This window comes from Protomyctophum parallelum (genome assembly GCF_964188405.1).
Source record: "Protomyctophum parallelum genome assembly, chromosome: 18".
Lineage (NCBI taxonomy): Eukaryota > Metazoa > Chordata > Actinopteri > Myctophiformes > Myctophidae > Protomyctophum > Protomyctophum parallelum.
In genome coordinates, this window is record NC_139716.1 from 40277908 (window position 1) to 40302559 (window position 24652).

The following is a 24652-nucleotide window of genomic DNA, read 5'->3' on the forward strand; positions in this document are numbered from 1 at the left end:
CCATGTTTTTTTTTATTTAGATTTTTTTCAAATCCTCAAAAATTATGAAAAACGGCGTGCTATAGTATGCCGTACGGTAGGGGCTATAGCCCATGTTCAAAAATGATGAAAAACGAGGTTAAAGTTTTTTTTCAAAATTTCAAAAAACGATGGGCTATAACCCATGTTTTTTTTTATTTAGATTTTTTTCAAATCCTCAAAAATTATGAAAAACGGCGTGCTATAGTATGCCGTACGGTAGGGGCTATAGCCCATGTTCAAAAATGATGAAAAACGAGGTAAATTTTTTTTTCAAAATTTCAAAAAACGATGGGCTATAACCCATGTTTTTTTTTATTTAGATTTTTTTCAAATCCTCAAAAATTATGAAAAACGGCGTGCTATAGTATGCCGTACGGTAGGGGCTATAGCCCATGTTCAAAAATGATGAAAAACGAGGTAAATTTTTTTTTTCAAAAATTCTAAAAACGATGGGCTATAACCCATGTTTTTTGAATTTTTGAATTTTTTTTCAAATCCTCAAAAATGATGAAAAATGATGAAAAACGACGTGCTATAGTATGCCGTACGGTAGGGGCTATAGCCCATGTTCAAAAATGATGAAAAACGAGGTTAATTTTTTTTTCAAAAAATCAAAAAACAATGGGCTATAACCCATGTTTTTTTTTATTTTGAATTTTTTTCAAATCCTCAAAAATGATGAAAAACGGCGTGCTATAGTATGCCGTAAGGTAGGGGCTATAGCCCATGTTCAAAAATGATGAAAAACTAGGTTAATTTTTTTTCCAAAAATTCTAAAAACGATGGGCTATAACCCATGTTTTTTGAAATTTAGATTTTTTTTTTAAATCCTCAAAAATGATGAAAAATGATGAAAAACGGCGTGCTATAGTATGCCGTACGGTAGGGGCTATAGCCCATGTTCAAAAATGATGAAAAACGAGGTTAATTTTTTTTTTCAAAAATTCAAAAAACGATGGGCTATAACCCATGTTTTTTGAAATTTTGATTTTTTTTTAAATCCTCAAAAATTATGAAAAATTATGAAAAACGGCGTGCTATAGTATGCCGTACGGTAGGGGCTATAGCCCATGTTCAAAAATGATGAAAAACTAGGTTAATGTTTTTTTTCAAAAATTCAAAAAACGATGGGCTATATATAACCCATGTTTTTTGAAATTTTGAAAAAAAAATTAATCCTCAAAAATGATGAAAAATGATTAAAAACGACGTGCTATAGTATGCCGTACGGTAAGGGCTATAGCCCATGTTCAAAAATGATGAAAAACGAGGTTAATTTTTTTTTCAAAAATTCAAAAAACAATGGGCTATAACCCATGTTTTTTGAAATTTAGATTTTTTTTCAAATCCTCAAAAATGATGAAAAATGATTAAAAACGGCGTGCTATAGTATGCCGTACGGTAGGGGCTATAGCCCATGTTCAAAAATGATGAAAAACGAGGTTAAGTTTTTTTTTCAAAAATTCAAAAAACAATGGGCTATAACCCATGTTTTTTGAAATTTTGAATTTTTTTCAAATCCTCAAAAATGATGAAAAACGGCGTGCTATAGTATGCCATACGGTAGGGGCTATAGCCCATGTTCAAAAATGATGAAAAACTAGGTTAATTTTTTTTTTTCAAAAATTCAAAAAACGATGGGCTATAACCCATGTTTTTTGAAAATTAGATTTTTTTTTAAATCCTCAAAAATGATGAAAAATGATGAAAAACGGCATGCTATAGTATGCCGTACGGTAGGGGCTATAGCCCATGTTCAAAAATGATGAAAAACGAGGTTAATTTTTTTTCAAAAATTCAAAAAACAATGGGCTATAACCCATGTTTTTTGAAATTTAGATTTTTTTTCAAATCCTCAAAAATGATGAAAAATGATTAAAAACGGCGTGCTATAGTATGCCGTACGGTAGGGGCTATAGCCCATGTTCAAAAATGATGAAAAACGAGGTTAAGTTTTTTTTTCAAAAATTCAAAAAACAATGGGCTATAACCCATGTTTTTTGAAATTTTGAATTTTTTTCAAATCCTCAAAAATGATGAAAAACGGCGTGCTATAGTATGCCATACGGTAGGGGCTATAGCCCATGTTCAAAAATGATGAAAAACTAGGTTAATTTTTTTTTTTCAAAAATTCAAAAAACGATGGGCTATAACCCATGTTTTTTGAAAATTAGATTTTTTTTTAAATCCTCAAAAATGATGAAAAATGATGAAAAACGGCATGCTATAGTATGCCGTACGGTAGGGGCTATAGCCCATGTTAAAAAATGATGAAAAACGAGGTTAATTTTTTTTTCAAAAATTAAAAAAACAATGGGCTATAACCCATGTTTTTTGAAATTTAGATTTTTTTTCAAATCCTCAAAAAGGATGAAAAATGATTAAAAACGGTGTGCTATAGTATGCCGTACGGTAGGGGCTATAGCCCATGTTCAAAAATGATGAAAAACGAGGTTAAGTTTTTTTTTCAAAAATTCAAAAAACAATGGGCTATAACCCATGTTTTTGAAAAAAAAAAAAAAAAAAAAAGTTCAAAAATGATGAAAAATGATTAAAAACGACGTGCTATAGTATGCCGTACGGTAGGGGCTATAGCCCATGTTCAAAAATGATGAAAAACTAGGTTAATTTTTTTTTTTCAAAAATTCAAAAAACGATGGGCTATAACCCATGTTTTTTGAAATTTTGATATTTTTAAAAATCCTCAAAAATGATGAAAAATGATTAAAAACGACGTGCTATAGTATGCCGTACGGTAAGGGCTATAGCCCATGTTCAAAAATGATGAAAAACGAGGTTAATTCTTTTTTCAAAAATTCAATAAACAATGGGCTATAACCCATGTTTTTTTTTATTTTGAATTTTTTTCAAATCCTCAAAAATGATGAAAAACGGCGTGCTATAGTATGCCGTAAGGTAGGGGCTATAGCCCATGTTCAAAAATGATGAAAAACTAGGTTAATTTTTTTTCCAAAAATTCTAAAAACGATGGGCTATAACCCATGTTTTTTGAAATTTAGATTTTTTTTTTAAATCCTCAAAAATGATGAAAAATGATGAAAAACGGCGTGCTATAGTATGCCGTACGGTAGGGGCTATAGCCCATGTTCAAAAATGATGAAAAACGAGGTTAATTTTTTTTTTCAAAAATTCAAAAAACGATGGGCTATAACCCATGTTTTTTGAAATTTTGATTTTTTTTTAAATCCTCAAAAATTATGAAAAATTATGAAAAACGGCGTGCTATAGTATGCCGTACGGTAGGGGCTATAGCCCATGTTCAAAAATGATGAAAAACTAGGTTAATGTTTTTTTTCAAAAATTCAAAAAACGATGGGCTATATATAACCCATGTTTTTTGAAATTTTGAAAAAAAAATTAATCCTCAAAAATGATGAAAAATGATTAAAAACGACGTGCTATAGTATGCCGTACGGTAAGGGCTATAGCCCATGTTCAAAAATGATGAAAAACGAGGTTAATTTTTTTTTCAAAAATTCAAAAAACAATGGGCTATAACCCATGTTTTTTGAAATTTAGATTTTTTTTCAAATCCTCAAAAATGATGAAAAATGATTAAAAACGGCGTGCTATAGTATACCGTACGGTAGGGGCTATAGCCCATGTTCAAAAATGATGAAAAACGAGGTTAAGTTTTTTTTTCAAAAATTCAAAAAACAATGGGCTATAACCCATGTTTTTTGAAATTTTGAATTTTTTTCAAATCCTCAAAAATGATGAAAAACGGCGTGCTATAGTATGCCATACGGTAGGGGCTATAGCCCATGTTCAAAAATGATGAAAAACTAGGTTAATTTTTTTTTTTCAAAAATTCAAAAAACGATGGGCTATAACCCATGTTTTTTGAAAATTAGATTTTTTTTTAAATCCTCAAAAATGATGAAAAATGATGAAAAACGGCATGCTATAGTATGCCGTACGGTAGGGGCTATAGCCCATGTTAAAAAATGATGAAAAACGAGGTTAATTTTTTTTTCAAAAATTAAAAAAACAATGGGCTATAACCCATGTTTTTTGAAATTTAGATTTTTTTTCAAATCCTCAAAAAGGATGAAAAATGATTAAAAACGGTGTGCTATAGTATGCCGTACGGTAGGGGCTATAGCCCATGTTCAAAAATGATGAAAAACGAGGTTAAGTTTTTTTTTCAAAAATTCAAAAAACAATGGGCTATAACCCATGTTTTTGAAAAAAAAAAAAAAAAAAAAATGTTCAAAAATGATGAAAAATGATTAAAAACGACGTGCTATAGTATGCCGTACGGTAGGGGCTATAGCCCATGTTCAAAAATGATGAAAAACTAGGTTAATTTTTTTTTTTCAAAAATTCAAAAAACGATGGGCTATAACCCATGTTTTTTGAAATTTTGATATTTTTAAAAATCCTCAAAAATGATGAAAAATGATTAAAAACGACGTGCTATAGTATGCCGTACGGTAAGGGCTATAGCCCATGTTCAAAAATGATGAAAAACGAGGTTAATTCTTTTTTCAAAAATTCAAAAAACAATGGGCTATAACCCATGTTTTTTGAAATTTAGATTTTTTTTCAAATCCTCAAAAATGATGAAAAATGATTAAAAACGGCGTGCTATAGTATGCCGTACGGTAGGGGCTATAGCCCATGTTCAAAAATGATGAAAAACGAGGTTAAGTTTTTTTTTCAAAAATTCTAAAAACAATGGGCTATAACCCATGTTTTTTTAATTTTGAATTTTTTTCAAATCCTCAAAAATGATGAAAAACGGCGTGCTATAGTATGCCGTACGGTAGGGGCTATAGCCCATGTTCATAAATGATGAAAAACTAGGTTAATTTTTTTTTTTCAAAAATTCAAAAAACGATGGGCTATAACCCATGTTTTTTTAAATTTTGATATTTTTAAAAATCCTCAAAAATGATGAAAAATGATGAAAAACGGCGTGCTATAGTATGCTGTACGGTAGGGGCTATAGCCCATGTTAAAAAATGATGAAAAACTAGGTTAATGTTTTTTTTCAAAAATTAAAAAAACGATGGGCTATATATAACCCATGTTTTTTGAAATTTTGATTTTTTTTTTAATCCTCAAAAATGATGAAAAATGATTAAAAACGACGTGCTATAGTATGCCGTACGGTAAGGGCTATAGCCCATGTTCAAAAATGATGAAAAACGAGGTTAATTTTTTTTTCAAAAATTCAAAAAACAATGGGCTATAACCCATGTTTTTTGAAATTTAGATTTTTTTTCAAATCCTCAAAAATGATGAAAAATGATTTAAAACGGCGTGCTATAGTATGCCGTACGGTAGGGGCTATAGCCCATGTTCAAAAATGATGAAAAACGAGGTTAAGTTTTTTTTTCAAAAATTCAAAAAACAATGGGCTATAACCCATGTTTTTTTTTATTTTGAATTTTTTTCAAATCCTCAAAAATGATGAAAAACGGCGTGCTATAGTATGCCGTACGGTAGGGGCTATAGCCCATGTTCATAAATGATGAAAAACTAGGTTAATTTTTTTTTTTCAAAAATTCAAAAAACGATGGGCTATAACCCATGTTTTTTGAAATTTTGAATTTTTTTTAAATCCTCAAAAATTATGAAAAATGATGAAAAACGGCATGCTATAGTATGCCGTACGGTAGGGGCTATAGCCCATGTTCAAAAATGATGAAAAACGAGGTAATTCTTTTTTTCAAAAATTCAAAAAACAATGGGCTATAACCCATGTTTTTTGAAATTTAGATTTTTTTTCAAATCCTCAAAAATGATGAAAAATGATTAAAAACGGCGTGCTATAGTATGCCGTACGGTAGGGGCTATAGCCCATGTTCAAAAATGATGAAAAACTAGGTTAATTTTTTTTTTTTTTAAATTCAAAAAACGATGGGCTATAACCCATGTTTTTTGAAATTTTGAAATTTTTTTAAATCCTCAAAAATGATGAAAAACGGCGTGCTATAGTATGCCGTACGGTAGGGGCTATAGCCCATGTTCATAAATGATGAAAAACTAGGTTAATTTTTTTTTTTCAAAAATTCAAAAAACGATGGGCTATAACCCATGTTTTTTGAAATTTTGATATTTTTAAAAATCCTCAAAAATGATGAAAAATGATGAAAAACGGCGTGCTATAGTATGCCGTACGGTAGGGGCTATAGCCCATGTTCAAAAATGATGAAAAACTAGGTTAATGTTTTTTTTCAAAAATTCAAAAAACGATGGGCTATATATAACCCATGTTTTTTGAAATTTTGAATTTTTTTTTAATCCTCAAAAATTATGAAAAATGATTAAAAACGACGTGCTATAGTATGCCGTACGGTAAGGGCTATAGCCCATGTTCAAAAATGATGAAAAACGAGGTTAATTTTTTTTTCAAAAATTCAAAAAACAATGGGCTATAACCCATGTTTTTTGAAATTTAGATTTTTTTTCAAATCCTCAAAAATGATGAAAAATGATTTAAAACGGCGTGCTATAGTATGCCGTACGGTAGGGGCTATAGCCCATGTTCAAAAATGATGAAAAACGAGGTTAAGTTTTTTTTTCAAAAATAAAAAAAACAATGGGCTATAACCCATGTTTTTTAAAATTTTGAATTTTTTTCAAATCCTCAAAAATGATGAAAAACGGCGTGCTATAGTATGCCGTACGGTAGGGGCTATAGCCCATGTTCATAAATGATGAAAAACTAGGTTAATGTTTTTTTTCAAAAATTCAAAAAACGATGGGCTATATATAACCCATGTTTTTTGAAATTTTGAATTTTTTTTTAATCCTCAAAAATGATGAAAAATGATTAAAAACGGCGTGCTATAGTATGCCGTACGGTAGGGGCTATAGCCCATGTTCAAAAATGATGAAAAACTAGGTTAATTTTTTTTTTTCAAAAATTCAAAAAACGATGGGCTATAACCCATGTTTTTTTAAATTTTGATTTTTTTTTAAATCCTCAAAAATGATGAAAAATGATGAAAAACGGCATGCTATAGTATGCCGTACGGTAGGGGCTATAGCCCATGTTCAAAAATGATGAAAAACGAGGTTTTCTTTTTTTCAAAAATTCAAAAAACGATGGGCTATAACCCATGTTTTTTGAAAATTTGATTTTTTTTCAAATCCTCAAAAATGATGAAAAATGATTTAAAACGGCGTGCTATAGTATGCCGTACGGTAGGGGCTATAGCCCATGTTCAAAAATGATGAAAAACGAGGTTAAGTTTTTTTTTCAAAAATTCAAAAAACAATGGGCTATAACCCATGTTTTTTTTAATTTTGAATTTTTTTCAAATCCTCAAAAATGATGAAAAACGGCGTGCTATAGTATGCCGTACGGTAGGGGCTATAGCCCATGTTCATAAATGATGAAAAACTAGGTTAATTTTTTTTTTTCAAAAATTCAAAAAACGATGGGCTATAACCCATGTTTTTTGAAATTTTGAAAAATTTTTAAATCCTCAAAAATGATGAAAAATGATGAAAAACGGCATGCTATAGTATGCCGTACGGTAGGGGCTATAGCCCATGTTCAAAAATGATGAAAAACTAGGTAATTTTTTTTTTCAAAAATTCAAAAAACAATGGGCTATAACCCATGTTTTTTGAAATTTAGATTTTTTTTCAAATCCTCAAAAATGATGAAAAATGATTAAAAACGGCGTGCTATAGTATGCCGTACGGTAGGGGATATAGCCCATGTTCAAAAATGATGAAAAACTAGGTTAATTTTTTTTTTTTTAATTCAAAAAACGATGGGCTATAACCCATGTTTTTTGAAATTTTGAAATTTTTTTAAATCCTCAAAAATGATGAAAAACGGCGTGCTATAGTATGCCGTACGGTAGGGGCTATAGCCCATGTTCAAAAATGATGAAAAACGAGGTAATTTTTTTTTTCAAAAATTCAAAAAACAATGGGCTATAACCCATGTTTTTTTAAATTTAGATTTTTTTTCAAATCCTCAAAAATGATGAAAAATGATTAAAAACGGCGTGCTATAGTATGCCGTACGGTAGGGGCTATAGCCCATGTTCAAAAATGATGAAAAACTAGGTTAATTTTTTTTTTTCAAAAATTCAAAAAACGATGGGCTATAACCCATGTTTTTTGAAATTTTGAATTTTTTTTAAATCCTCAAAAATGATGAAAAATGATTTAAAACGGCGTGCTATAGTATGCCGTACGGTAGGGGCTATAGCCCATGTTCAAAAATGATGAAAAACGAGGTTAAGTTTTTTTTTCAAAAATTCAAAAAACAATGGGCTATAACCCATGTTTTTTTAAATTTTGAATTTTTTTCAAATCCTCAAAAATGATGAAAAACGGCGTGCTATAGTATGCCGTACGGTAGGGGCTATAGCCCATGTTCATAAATGATGAAAAACTAGGTTAATTTTTTTTTTTCAAAAATTCAAAAAACGATGGGCTATAACCCATGTTTTTTGAAATTTTGATTTTTTTTTAAATCCTCAAAAATGATGAAAAATGATGAAAAACGGCATGCTATAGTATGCCGTACGGTAGGGGCTATAGCCCATGTTCAAAAATGATGAAAAACGAGGTAATTTTTTTTTTTCAAAAATTCAAAAAACAATGGGCTATAACCCATGTTTTTTGAAATTTAGATTTTTTTTCAAATCCTCAAAAATGATGAAAAATGATTAAAAACGGCGTGCTATAGTATGCCGTACGGTAGGGGCTATAGCCCATGTTCAAAAATGATGAAAAACTAGGTTAATTTTTTTTTTTCAAAAATTCAAAAAACGATGGGCTATAACCCATGTTTTTTTAAATTTTGATTTTTTTTTAAATCCTCAAAAATGATGAAAAATGATGAAAAACGGCGTGCTATAGTATGCCGTACGGTAGGGGCTATAGCCCATGTTCAAAAATGATGAAAAACTAGGTTAATTTTTTTTTTTCAAAAATTCAAAAAACGATGGGCTATAACCCATGTTTTTTGAAAATTTGATTTTTTTTTAAATCCTCAAAAATGATGAAAAATGATGAAAAACGGCATGCTATAGTATGCCGTACGGTAGGGGCTATAGCCCATGTTCAAAAATGATGAAAAACGAGGTTTTCTTTTTTTCAAAAATTCAAAAAACGATGGGCTATAACCCATGTTTTTTGAAAATTTGATTTTTTTTCAAATCCTCAAAAATGATGAAAAATGATTTAAAACGGCGTGCTATAGTATGCCGTACGGTAGGGGCTATAGCCCATGTTCATAAATGATGAAAAACTAGGTTAATTTTTTTTTTTCAAAAATTCAAAAAACGATGGGCTATAACCCATGTTTTTTGAAATTTTGAATTTTTTTTAAATCCTCAAAAATGATGAAAAATGATGAAAAACGGCATGCTATAGTATGCCGTACGGTAGGGGCTATAGCCCATGTTCAAAAATGATGAAAAACTAGGTAATTTTTTTTTTCAAAAATTCAAAAAACAATGGGCTATAACCCATGTTTTTTGAAATTTAGATTTTTTTTCAAATCCTCAAAAATGATGAAAAATGATTAAAAACGGCGTGCTATAGTATGCCGTACGGTAGGGGCTATAGCCCATGTTCAAAAATGATGAAAAACTAGGTTAATTTTTTTTTTTTTTTTAATTCAAAAAACGATGGGCTATAACCCATGTTTTTTGAAATTTTGATTTTTTTTTAAATCCTCAAAAATGATGAAAAACGGCGTGCTATAGTATGCCGTACGGTAGGGGCTATAGCCCATGTTCAAAAATGATGAAAAACGAGGTAATTTTTCTTTTCAAAAATTCAAAAAACAATGGGCTATAACCCATGTTTTTTTAAATTTAGATTTTTTTTCAAATCCTCAAAAATGATGAAAAATGATTAAAAACGGCGTGCTATAGTATGCCGTACGGTAGGGGCTATAGCCCATGTTCAAAAATGATGAAAAACTAGGTTAATTTTTTTTTTTCAAAAATTCAAAAAACGATGGGCTATAACCCATGTTTTTTGAAATTTTGAATTTTTTTTAAATCCTCAAAAATGATGAAAAATGATTTAAAACGGCGTGCTATAGTATGCCGTACGGTAGGGGCTATAGCCCATGTTCAAAAATGATGAAAAACGAGGTTAAGTTTTTTTTTCAAAAATTCAAAAAACAATGGGCTATAACCCATGTTTTTTTAAATTTTGAATTATTTTCAAATCCTCAAAAATGATGAAAAACGGCGTGCTATAGTATGCCGTACGGTAGGGGCTATAGCCCATGTTCATAAATGATGAAAAACTAGGTTAATTTTTTTTTTTCAAAAATTCAAAAAACGATGGGCTATAACCCATGTTTTTTGAAATTTTGAATTTTTTTTAAATCCTCAAAAATGATGAAAAATGATGAAAAACGGCATGCTATAGTATGCCGTACGGTAGGGGCTATAGCCCATGTTCAAAAATGATGAAAAACGAGGTAATTTTTTTTTTCAAAAATTCAAAAAACAATGGGCTATAACCCATGTTTTTTTAAATTTAGATTTTTTTTCAAATCCTCAAAAATGATGAAAAATGATTAAAAACGGCGTGCTATAGTATGCCGTACGGTAGGGGCTATAGCCCATGTTCAAAAATGATGAAAAACTAGGTTAATTTTTTTTTTTCAAAAATTCAAAAAACGATGGGCTATAACCCATGTTTTTTGAAAATTTGATTTTTTTTTAAATCCTCAAAAATGATGAAAAATGATGAAAAACGGCATGCTATAGTATGCCGTACGGTAGGGGCTATAGCCCATGTTCAAAAATGATGAAAAACGAGGTTTTCTTTTTTTCAAAAATTCAAAAAACGATGGGCTATAACCCATGTTTTTTGAAAATTTGATTTTTTTTCAAATCCTCAAAAATGATGAAAAATGATTTAAAACGGCGTGCTATAGTATGCCGTACGGTAGGGGCTATAGCCCATGTTCAAAAATGATGAAAAACGAGGTTAAGTTTTTTTTTCAAAAATTCAAAAAACAATGGGCTATAACCCATGTTTTTTTTTATTTTGAATTTTTTTCAAATCCTCAAAAATGATGAAAAACGGCGTGCTATAGTATGCCGTACGGTAGGGGCTATAGCCCATGTTCATAAATGATGAAAAACTAGGTTAAATTTTTTTTTTCAAAAATTCAAAAAACGATGGGCTATAACCCATGTTTTTTGAAATTTTGAAAAAATTTTAAATCCTCAAAAATGATGAAAAATGATGAAAAACGGCATGCTATAGTATGCCGTACGGTAGGGGCTATAGCCCATGTTCAAAAATGATGAAAAACGAGGTAATTGTTTTTTTCAAAAATTCAAAAAACAATGGGCTATAACCCATGTTTTTTTAAATTTAGATTTTTTTTCAAATCCTCAAAAATGATGAAAAATGATTAAAAACGGCGTGCTATAGTATGCCGTACGGTAGGGGCTATAGCCCATGTTCAAAAATGATGAAAAACTAGGTTAATTTTTTTTTTTTTTAATTCAAAAAACGATGGGCTATAACCCATGTTTTTTGAAATTTTGAATTTTTTTTAAATCCTCAAAAATGATGAAAAACGGCGTGCTATAGTATGCCGTACGGTAGGGGCTATAGCCCATGTTCATAAATGATGAAAAACTAGGTTAATTTTTTTTTTTCAAAAATTCAAAAAACGATGGGCTATAACCCATGTTTTTGAAATTTTGATATTTTTAAAAATCCTCAAAAATGATGAAAAATGATGAAAAACGGCATGCTATAGTATGCCGTACGGTAGGGGCTATAGCCCATGTTCAAAAATGATGAAAAACTAGGTTAATGTTTTTTTTCAAAAATTCAAAAAACGATGGGCTATATATAACCCATGTTTTTTGAAATTTTGAATTTTTTTTTAATCCTCAAAAATGATGAAAAATGATTAAAAACGACGTGCTATAGTATGCCGTACGGTAAGGGCTATAGCCCATGTTCAAAAATGATGAAAAACGAGGTTAATTTTTTTTTCAAAAATTCAAAAAACAATGGGCTATAACCCATGTTTTTTGAAATTTAGATTTTTTTTCAAATCCTCAAAAATGATGAAAAATGATTTAAAACGGCGTGCTATAGTATGCCGTACGGTAGGGGCTATAGCCCATGTTCAAAAATGATGAAAAACGAGGTTAAGTTTTTTTTTCAAAAATTCAAAAAACAATGGGCTATTACCCATGTTTTTTTAAATTTTGAATTTTTTTCAAATCCTCAAAAATGATGAAAAACGGCGTGCTATAGTATGCCGTACGGTAGGGGCTATAGCCCATGTTCATAAATGATGAAAAACTAGGTTAATTTTTTTTTTTTTTTAATTCAAAAAACGATGGGCTATAACCCATGTTTTTTGAAATTTTGAAAAAATTTTAAATCCTCAAAAATGATGAAAAATGATGAAAAACGGCATGCTATAGTATGCCGTACGGTAGGGGCTATAGCCCATGTTCAAAAATGATGAAAAACGAGGTAATTTTATTTTTTCAAAAATTCAAAAAACAATGGGCTATAACCCATGTTTTTTGAAATTTAGATTTTTTTTCAAATCCTCAAAAATGATGAAAAATGATTAAAAACGGCGTGCTATAGTATGCCGTACGGTAGGGGCTATAGCCCATGTTCAAAAATGCTGAAAAACTAGGTTAATTTTTTTTTTTCAAAAATTCAAAAAACGATGGGCTATAACCCATGTTTTTTGAAATTTTGAATTTTTTTTAAATCCTCAAAAATGATGAAAAATGATTTAAAACGGCGTGCTATAGTATGCCGTACGGTAGGGGCTATAGCCCATGTTCAAAAATGATGAAAAAAGAGGTTAAGTTTTTTTTTCAAAAATTCAAAAAACAATGGGCTATAACCCATGTTTTTTTAAATTTTGAATTTTTTTCAAATCCTCAAAAATGATGAAAAACGGCGTGCTATAGTATGCCGTACGGTAGGGGCTATAGCCCATGTTCATAAATGATGAAAAACTAGGTTAATTTTTTTTTTCAAAAATTCAAAAAACGATGGGCTATAACCCATGTTTTTTGAAATTTTGATTTTTTTTTAAATCCTCAAAAATGATGAAAAATGATGAAAAACGGCATGCTATAGTATGCCGTACGGTAGGGGCTATAGCCCATGTTCAAAAATGATGAAAAACGAGGTTTTCTTTTTTTCAAAAATTCAAAAAACGATGGGCTATAACGCATGTTTTTTGAAATTTTGATTTTTTTTCAAATCCTCAAAAATTATGAAAAATTATGAAAAACGGCATGCTATAGTATGGCGTACGGTAGGGGCTATAGCCCATGTTCAAAAATGATGAAAAACGAGGTTAATTTCTTTTTTCAAAAAATCAAAAAACGATGGGCTATAACCCATGTTTTTTTTTTTTTTGAATTTTTTTCAAATCCTCAAAAATGATGAAAAATGATGAAAAACGACGTGCTATAGTATGCCGTACGGTAGGGGCTAAAGCCCATGTTCAAAAATGATGGAAAACGAGGTAAATTTTTTTTTTTTTTAATTCAAAAAACGATGGGCTATAACCCAAGTTTTTTGAAATTTGGAATTTTTTTCAAATCCTCAAAAATAATGAAAAACGGCGTGCTATAGTATGACGTACGGTAGGGGCTATAGCCCATGTTCAAAAATGATGAAAAACGAGGTTAAATTTTTTTTTTTTTTATTCAAAAAACGATGGGCTATAACCCAAGTTTTTTGAAATTTGGATTTTTTTTTTAAATCCTCAAAAATTATGAAAAATTATGAAAAAAGACGTGCTATAGTATGCCGTACGGTAGGGGCTATAGCCCATGTTCAAAAATGATGAAAAATTAGGTTAATATTTTTTTTTCAAAATTTCAAAAAATGATGGCCTATAACCCATGTTTTTTTAAATTTTGATTTTTTTTTAATCCTCAAAAAGGATGAAAAATGATTAAAAACGACGTGCTATAGTATGCCGTACGGTAGGGGCTATAGCCCATGTTCAAAAATGATGAAAAACGAGGTTATTTCATTTTTTTTTTATTCAAAAAACAATGGGCTATAACCCATGTTTTTTGAAATTTTGAATTTTTTTCAAATCCTCAAAAATGATGAAAAACGGCGTGCTATAGTATGCCGTACGGTAGGGGCTATAGCCCATGTTCAAAAATGATGAAAAACTAGGTTAATTTTTTTTTTCAAAAATTAAAAAAACGGATGGGCTATAACCCATGTTTTTTGAAAATTTGATTTTTTTTTTAATCCTCAAAAATGATGAAAAATGATGAAAAACGGCATGCTATAGTATGCCGTACGGTAGGGGCTATAGCCCATGTTCAAAAATGATGAAAAACGAGGTTAATTTTTTTTTCAAAAATTCAAAAAACAATGGGCTATAACCCATGTTTTTTGAAATTTTGAATTTTTTTCAAATCCTCAAAAATGATGAAAAACGGCGTGCTATAGTATGCCGTACGGTAGGGGCTATAGCCCATGTTAAAAAATGATGAAAAACGAGGTAATTTTTTTTTTCAAAAATTCAAAAAACGATGGGCTATAACCCATGTTTTTTGAAATTTTGAATTTTTTTCAAATCCTCAAAAATGATGAAAAACGGCGTGCTATAGTATGCCGTACGGTAGGGGCTATAGCCCATGTTCAAAAATGATGAAAAACTAGGTTAATTATTATTATTTTTTTTATTCAAAAAACGATGGGCTATAACCCATGTTTTTTGAAATTTAGATTTTTTTCAAATCCTCAAAAATGATGAAAAACGGCGTGCTATAGTATGCCGTACGGTAGGGGCTATAGCCCATGTTCAAAAATGATGAAAAACTAGGTTAAATAAAAAAAATCTAAAATTCAAAAAACGATGGGCTATAACCCATGTTTTTTGAAATTTTGATTTTTTTTCAAAACCTCAAAAATGATGAAAAACGGCGTGCTATAGTATGCCGTACGGTAGGGGCTATAGCCCATGTTCAAAAATGATGAAAAACGAGGTTAAAGTTTTTTTTCAAAATTTCAAAAAACGATGGGCTATAACCCATGTTTTTTTAATTTTGAATTTTTTTCAAATCCTCAAAAATGATGAAAAACGGCGTGCTATAGTATGCCGTACGGTAGGGGCTATAGCCCATGTTCATAAATGATGAAAAACTAGGTTAATTTTTTTTTTTCAAAAATTCAAAAAACGATGGGCTATAACCCATGTTTTTTGAAATTTTGAAATTTTTTTAAATCCTCAAAAATGATGAAAAATGATGAAAAACGGCATGCTATAGTATGCCGTACGGTAGGGGCTATAGCCCATGTTCAAAAATGATGAAAAACGAGGTAATTTTTTTTTTTCAAAAATTCAAAAAACAATGGGCTATAACCCATGTTTTTTGAAATTTTGATTTTTTTTCAAATCCTCAAAGATTATGAAAAATTATGAAAAACGGCATGCTATAGTATGGCGTACGGTAGGGGCTATAGCCCATGTTCAAAAATGATGAAAAACGAGGTTAATTTCTTTTTTCAAAAAATCAAAAAACGATGGGCTATAACCCATGTTTTTTAAAATTTTGAATTTTTTTTAAATCCTCAAAAATGATGAAAAATGATGAAAAACGGCATGCTATAGTATGCCGTACGGTAGGGGCTATAGCCCATGTTCAAAAATGATGAAAAACGAGGTTTTTTTTTCTTTCAAAAATTCAAAAAACGATGGGCTATAACCCATGTTTTTTGAAATTTTGATTTTTTTTCAAATCCTCAAAAATGATGAAAAATTATGAAAAACGGCATGCTATAGTATGGCGTACGGTAGGGGCTATAGCCCATGTTCAAAAATGATGAAAAACGAGGTTAATTTCTTTTTTCAAAAAATCAAAAAACAATGGGCTATAACCCATGTTTTTTGAAATTTAGATTTTTTTTCAAATCCTCAAAAATGATGAAAAATGATTAAAAACGGCGTGCTATAGTATGCCGTACGGTAGGGGCTATAGCCCATGTTCAAAAATGATGAAAAACTAGGTAAATTTTTTTTTTTCAAAAATTCAAAAAACAATGGGCTATAACCCATGTTTTTTGAAATTTTGATTTTTTTTCAAATCCTCAAAGATTATGAAAAATTATGAAAAACGGCATGCTATAGTATGGCGTACGGTAGGGGCTATAGCCCATGTTCAAAAATGATGAAAAACGAGGTTAATTTCTTTTTTCAAAAAATCAAAAAACGATGGGCTATAACCCATGTTTTTTAAAATTTTGAATTTTTTTTAAATCCTCAAAAATGATGAAAAATGATGAAAAACGGCATGCTATAGTATGCCGTACGGTAGGGGCTATAGCCCATGTTCAAAAATGATGAAAAACGAGGTTTTTTTTTCTTTCAAAAATTCAAAAAACGATGGGCTATAACCCATGTTTTTTGAAATTTTGATTTTTTTTCAAATCCTCAAAAATGATGAAAAATTATGAAAAACGGCATGCTATAGTATGGCGTACGGTAGGGGCTATAGCCCATGTTCAAAAATGATGAAAAACGAGGTTAATTTCTTTTTTCAAAAAATCAAAAAACAATGGGCTATAACCCATGTTTTTTGAAATTTAGATTTTTTTTCAAATCCTCAAAAATGATGAAAAATGATTAAAAACGGCGTGCTATAGTATGCCGTACGGTAGGGGCTATAGCCCATGTTCAAAAATGATGAAAAACTAGGTAAATTTTTTTTTTTCAAAAATTCAAAAAACGATGGGCTATAACCCATGTTTTTTGAAATTTTGAAAAAAATTTAAATCCTCAAAAATGATGAAAAATGATGAAAAACGGCATGCTATAGTATGCCGTACGGTAGGGGCTATAGCCCATGTTCAAAAATGATGAAAAACGAGGTAATTGTTTTTTTCAAAAATTCAAAAAACGATGGGCTATAACCCATGTTTTTTGAAATTTTGATTTTTTTTCAAATCCTCAAAAATGATGAAAAATTATGAAAAACGGCATGCTATAGTATGGCGTACGGTAGGGGCTATAGCCCATGTTCAAAAATGATGAAAAACGAGGTTAATTTCTTTTTTCAAAAAATCAAAAAACGATGGGCTATAACCCATGTTTTTTTTAATTTTGATTTTTTTTTTAATCCTCAAAAAGGATGAAAAATGATGAAAAACGACGTGCTATAGTATGTCGTACGGTAGGGGTTAAAGCCCATGTTCAAAAATGATGGAAAACGAGGTTAATTTTTTTTTTTTTATTCAAAAAACAATGGGCTATAACCCATGTTTTTTGAAATTTTGAATTTTTTTCAAATCCTCAAAAATAATGAAAAACGGCGTGCTATAGTATGACGTACGGTAGGGGCTATAGCCCATGTTCAAAAATGATGAAAAACGAGGTTAATTTATTTTTTCAAAAATTCAAAAAACGATGGGCTATAACCCATGTTTTTTGAAATTTGAATTTTTTTTTAAATCCTCAAAAATTATGAAAAATTATGAAAAAAGACGTGCTATAGTATGCCGTACGGTAGGGGCTATAGCCCATGTTCAAAAATGATGAAAAATGAGGTTAATATTTTTTTTTCAAAAATTAAAAAAACGATGGGCTATAACCCATGTTTTTTGAAATTTAGATTTTTTTTCAAATCCTCAAAAAGGATGAAAAATGATGAAAAACGGCATGCTATAGTATGCCGTACGGTAGGGGCTATAGCCCATGTTCAAAAATGATGAAAAACGAGGTTAAGTTTTTTTTTCAAAAATTCAAAAAACAATGGGCTATAACCCATGTTTTTTGAAATTTTGAATTTTTTTCAAATCCTCAAAAATGATGAAAAACGGCGTGCTATAGTATGCCGTACGGTAGGGGCTATAGCCCATGTTAAAAAATGATGAAAAACTAGGTAATTTTTTTTTTCAAAAATTCAAAAAACGATGGGCTATAACCCATGTTTTTTGAAATTTTGAATTTTTTTCAAATCCTCAAAAATGATGAAAAACGACGTGCTATAGTATGTCGTACGGTAGGGGTTAAAGCCCATGTTCAAAAATGATGGAAAACGAGGTTAATTTTTTTTTTTTAATTCAAAAAACAATGGGCTATAACCCATGTTTTTTGAAATTTTGAATTTTTTTCAAATCCTCAAAAATAATGAAAAACGGCGTGCTATAGTATGACGTACGGTAGGGGCTATAGCCCATGTTCAAAAATGATGAAAAACGAGGTTAATTTTTTTTTTCAAAAATTCAAAAAACGATGGGCTATAACCCATGTTTTTTGAAATTTGAATTTTTTTTTAAATCCTCAAAAATTATGAAAAATTATGAAAAAAGACGTGCTATAGTATGCCGTACGGTAGGGGCTATAGCCCATGTTCAAAAATGATGAAAAATGAGGTTAATATTTTTTTTTCAAAAATTAAAAAAACGATGGGCTATAACCCATGTTTTTTGAAATTTAGATTTTTTTTCAAATCCTCAAAAAGGATGAAAAATGATGAAAAACGGCATGCTATAGTATGCCGTACGGTAGGGGCTATAGCCCATGTTCAAAAATGATGAAAAACGAGGTTAAGTTTTTTTTTCAAAAATTCAAAAAACAATGGGCTATAACCCATGTTTTTTGAAATTTTGAATTTTTTTCAAATCCTCAAAAATGATGAAAAACGGCGTGCTATAGTATGCCGTACGGTAGGGGCTATAGCCCATGTTAAAAAATGATGAAAAACTAGGTAATTTTTTTTTTCAAAAATTCAAAAAACGATGGGCTATAACCCATGTTTTTTGAAATTTTTAATTTTTTTTAAATCCTCAAAAATGATGAAAAATGATGAAAAACGGCATGCTATAGTATGCCGTACGGTAGGGGCTATAGCCCATGTTCAAAAATTATGAAAAACGAGGTTATTTTTTTTTTCAAAAATAAAAAAAACAATGGGCTATAACCCATGTTTTTTGAAAAAAAAAAAGATGAAAAACGGCGTGCTATAGTATGCCGTACGGTAGGGGCTATAGCCCATGTTCAAAAATGATGAAAAACGAGGTAATTCTTTTTTTCAAAAATTCAAAAAACGATGGGCTATAACCCATGTTTTTTGAAATTTTCAATTTTTTTTAAATCCTCAAAAATGATGAAAAATGATGAAAAACGGCATGCTATAGTATGCCGTACGGTAGGGGCTATAGCCCATGTTCAAAAATGATGAAAAACGAGGTTAATTTTTTTTTCAAAAATTAAAAAAACAATGGGCTATAACCCATGTTTTTTGAAATTTAGATTTTTTTTCAAATCCTCAAAAAGGATGAAAAATGATTAAAAACGGCGTGCTATAGTATGCCGTACGGTAGGGGCTATAGCCCATGTTCAAAAATGATGAAAAACGAGGTTAAGTTTTTTTTTCAAAAATTCAAAAAACAATGGGCTATAACCCATGTTTTTTGAAATTTTGAATTTTTTTCAAATCCTCAAAAATGATGAAAAACGGCGTGCTATAGTATGCCGTACGGTAGGGGCTATAGCCCATGTTAAAAAATGATGAAAAACTAGGTAATTTTTTTTTTCAAAAATTCAAAAAACGATGGGCTATAACCCATGTTTTTTGAATTTTTTATTTTTTTTTAAATCCTCAAAAATGATGAAAAATGATGAAAAACGGCATGCTATAGTATGCCGTACGGTAGGGGCTATAGCCCATGTTCAAAAATGATGAAAAACGAGGTTATTTTTTTTTTCAAAAATTAAAAAAACAATGGGCTATAACCCATGTTTTTTGAAAAAAAAAATGATGAAAAACGGCGTGCTATAGTATGCCGTACGGTAGGGGCTATAGCCCATGTTCAAAAATGATGAAAAACGAGGTTAATTTTTTTTTCAAAAATAAAAAAACAATGGGCTATAACCCATGTTTTTTGAAATTTAGATTTTTTTTCAAATCCTCAAAAAGGATGAAAAATGATTAAAAACGGCGTGCTATAGTATGCCGTACGGTAGGGGCTATAGCCCATGTTCAAAAATGATGAAAAACGAGGTTAAGTTTTTTTTTCAAAAATTCAAAAAACAATGGGCTATAACCCATGTTTTTTGAAATTTTGAATTTTTTTCAAATCCTCAAAAATGATGAAAAACGGCGTGCTATAGTATGCCGTACGGTAGGGGCTATAGCCCATGTTAAAAAATGATGAAAAACTAGGTAATTTTTTTTTTCAAAAATTCAAAAAACGATGGGCTATAACCCATGTTTTTTGAAATTTTTAATTTTTTTTAAATCCTCAAAAATGATGAAAAATGATGAAAAACGGCATGCTATAGTATGCCGTACGGTAGGGGCTATAGCCCATGTTCAAAAATGATGAAAAACGAGGTTAATTTCTTTTTCAAAAATTAAAAAAACAATGGGCTATAACCCATGTTTTTTGAAATTTAGATTTTTTTTCAAATCCTCAAAAAGGATGAAAAATGATTAAAAACGGCGTGCTATAGTATGCCGTACGGTAGGGGCTATAGCCCATGTTCAAAAATGATGAAAAACGAGGTAATTTTTTTTTTCAAAAATTCAAAAAACAATGGGCTATAACCCATGTTTTTTGAAATTTAGATTTTTTTTCAAATCCTCAAAAATGATGAAAAACGGCGTGCTATAGTATGCCGTACGGTAGGGGCTATAGCCCATGTTCAAAAATGATGAAAAACTAGGTTAAATAAAAAAAATCTAAAATTCAAAAAACGATGGGCTATAACCCATGTTTTTTGAAATTTTGATTTTTTTTCAAAACCTCAAAAATGATGAAAAACGGCGTGCTATAGTATGCCGTACGGTAGGGGCTATAGCCCATGTTCAAAAATGATGAAAAACGAGGTTAAAGTTTTTTTTTCAAAATTTCAAAAAACGATGGGCTATAACCCATGTTTTTTTAAATTTTGAATTTTTTTCAAATCCTCAAAAATTATGAAAAACGGCATGCTATAGTATGCCGTACGGTAGGGGCTATAGCCCATACTCAAAAATGATGAAAAACGAGGATGAAAAATAATTTCAAAATTTCAAAAAACGATGGGCTATAACCCATGTTTTTTGAAATTTAGAATTTTATTCAAATCCTCAAATGATGAAAAACGGCGTGCTATAGTATGCCGTACGGTAGGGGCTATAGCCCATGTTCAAAAATGATGGAAAACGAGGTAAATTTCTTTTTTCAAAATTTCAAAAAACGATGGGCTATAACCCATGTTTTTTGAAATTTTGAATTTTTTTCAAAACCTCAAAAATGATGAAAAACGGCGTGCTATAGTATGCCGTACGGTAGGGGCTATAGCCCATGTTCAAAAATGATGAAAAACGAGGTTAAAGTTTTTTTTCAAATTTTAAAAAAACGATGGGCTATAACCCATGTTTTTTGAAATTTTTAAATTTTTTCAAAACCTCAAAAATGATGAAAAAGGCGTGCTATAGTATACCGTACGATATGGGCTATAGCCCATACTCAAAAATGATGAAAAACGAGGATAAAAAAAAAATCAAAATTTCAAAAAACGATTGGCTATAACCCATGTTTTTTGAAATTTAGATTTTTTTTCAAATCCTCAAAAATGATGAAAAACGGCGTGTTATAGTATGCCGTACGGTAGGGGCTATAGCCCATGTTCAAAAATGATGAAAAACGAGGTTAAAGTTTTTTTTCAAAATTTCAAAAAACGATGGGCTATAACCCATGTTTTTTGAAATTTTGAATTTTTTTCAAAACCTCAAAAATTATGAAAAATGGCGTGTTATAGTATACCGTACGATATGGGCTATAGACCATACTCAAAAATGATGAAAAACGAGAAAAAAAAAAAAAAAAAAAAATCAAAAAACGATGGGCTATAACCCATGTTTTTTGAAATTTTGAATTTTTTTCAAATCCTCAAAAATGATGAAAAACGGCTTGCTATAGTATGCCGTACAGTATGGGCTATATAGCCCATGGTCAAAAATGGGATAAAAACGTCTAAAAATAGACGTCTAAAACACGTCTAAAAATAGACGTGTTTTAGACGTCTATTTTTAGAAATTTTTATCCCATTTTTAGACGCTCGTCTAATAGCCCATACTGTAGGGCATACTATAGCACGCCGTTTTTTCATCATTTTTGAGGATTTGAAAAAAATTTAAAAAAAAAAAACGATGGGTTATAGCCCATCGTTTTTTGAATTTTGTAACTTTTTTTCATCGTTTTTTTTATTAAAAAAAAGTATCCTCGTTTTTCATCATTTTTGACCATGGGCTATAGCCCCTACCGTACGGCATACTATAGCAGGCCGTTTTTCAGCATTTTTGAGGATTTGAAAAAAAAGAAAAAAAAAAAGAAAAAACATGGGTTATAGCCCATCGTTTTTTTAATTTTTGAAAAAAAAAAGTAACCTCATTTTTCATCATTTTTGACCATGGGCTATAGCCCATACCTTACGGCATACTATAGCACGCCGTTTTTCATCATTTTTGAAAAAAAACTCTCCCCCTGCCTGGCCCCTCCCCAGTCTCCCCCTGCCTGGCCCCTCCCCTTCCTACTCTCCCCCTGCCTGGCCCATCCCCTTCCTACTCACCCCCTGCCTGGCCCCTCCCCTCCCCTCCTGCCTGGCCCCTCCCCTCCCCTCCTGCCTGGCCCCTCCATACTCTCCCCCTGCCTGTCCCCTCCCTTCCTACTCTCCCCCTGCCTGGCCCCTCCCCTTCCTACTCTCCCCCTGCCTGGCCCCTCCCCTTCCTACTCTACCCCTGCCTGGCACCTCCCTTCCTACTCTCCCCCTGCCTGGCCCCTCCCCAGATCTCCAACTACCTGAACCACCCACTCTGACACCCCCTGACATAGTCTACCTGACCACCTCAACTCAACTTTATCTGACCCTCGAAATATTCTCCCCCTAGCTAACCTGGTCTACCCCTACTCTAGGTGTTGGTGATTTGAACCAGCACCATCCTATGGATATTATCTGATTTATCCGCTGGGACACGCCTACTCTAGGTGTTGGTGATTTGAACCAGCACCATCCTATGGATATTATCTGATTTATCCACTGGGACTTGCCTACTCTAGGTGTTGGTGATTTGAACACCTCATGTCGGGTTTGAACCAGCACACTTCTACTAAGTATACTACGGATATCATCTGACTTATCCGTTGGGCCACTGAGGCACACAAACATGGTGAATTTCTGGGCTGCTTTAAAGTTGTCCTTCTGGAAATCAGTGTGCAAAGCAAAGTGTCACAGTTATGACTAATGTGGGATTTGAACCCTGGACCTGTGGCTCCCAAGGACAGCCTCTCATCACACTGAGCTAACTGCTGGATACTACTACACAGCTTTTTTGTGCTATTTGATGTAAGTGTGGAAAGCAAAGTGTCACAGTAAAGAAAGACCGCTGGGACACACCTACTCTAGGTGTTGGTGAATTGAACACTGCATGTCGTATGTCGGGTTTGAACCGGCACACTTCTACTAGGTATACTACGGATATCATCTGACTTATCCGTTGGGCCACTGAGGCACACAAACATGGTGAATTTCTGGGCTGCTTTAAAGTTGTCCTTCTGGAAATCAGTGTGCAAAGCAAAGTGTCACAGTTATGACTAATGTGGGATTTGAACCCTGGACCTGTGGCTCCTAAGGACAGCCTCTCATCACACTGAGCTAACTGCTGGTTACTACTACACAGCTTTTTTGTGCTATTTGATGTAAGTGTGGAAAGCAAAGTGTCACAGTAAAGAAAGACCGCTGGGACACACCTACTCTAGGTGTTGGTGATTTGAACACTGCATGTCGTATGTCGGGTTTGAACCGGCACACTTCTACTAGGTATACTCGGATATCATCTGACTTATCCGTTGGGCCACTGAGGCACACAAACATGGTGAATTTCTGGGCTGCTTTAAAGTTGTCCTTCTGGAAATCAGTGTGCAAAGCAAAGTGTCACAGTTATGACTAATGTGGGATTTGAACCCTGGACCTGTGGCTCCCAAGGACAGCCTCTCATCACACTGAGCTAACTGCTGGATACTACTACACAGCTTTTTTGTGCTATTTGATGTAAGTGTGGAAAGCAAAGTGTCACAGTAAAGGCTCGGGTGGGATTGTACCCTGGACCTTTATTGTTTTTGTTTGAACTTGAGCGGGGCTTGAACCCACCATCTCCCGATCATGTGGCAGCATTCAAACACACTGAGCCACTGGGTCCAGACAGTTCACAATGCTTTTTTGTTTGTTTTCTTCTTCTGAAATCGGTCTTGAAATTAAAGAAATAAGTGGGGTTTGAACCCACCATCTCCCGATCATGTGGCAGCGTTCTAACACATTGAGCCACTGGGTCCAGACAATATTTACTGATTTTTCGTTTGTTTTCTTCTTCTGAAATTGGTCTTGAAAATAAAAACTTATTTGGGGTTTGAACTCACCATCTCCCAAACATGTGGACAGTGTTCTAACACACTGAGCCACTGGCTCCAGACATTTCACACTGCTTTTTTGTTTGTTTGCTTGTAAGTGACACATCCAGAATGTATTTTTCAATGTATTGTTAGTTCTTAAACATAAACTCATAAAGTTCATCCCACAGTGAGATGAGCTTGAGAGTCATACGATTGTCTGTACTTCATTTCAACTGTAGAATCACAGGTTTGAACC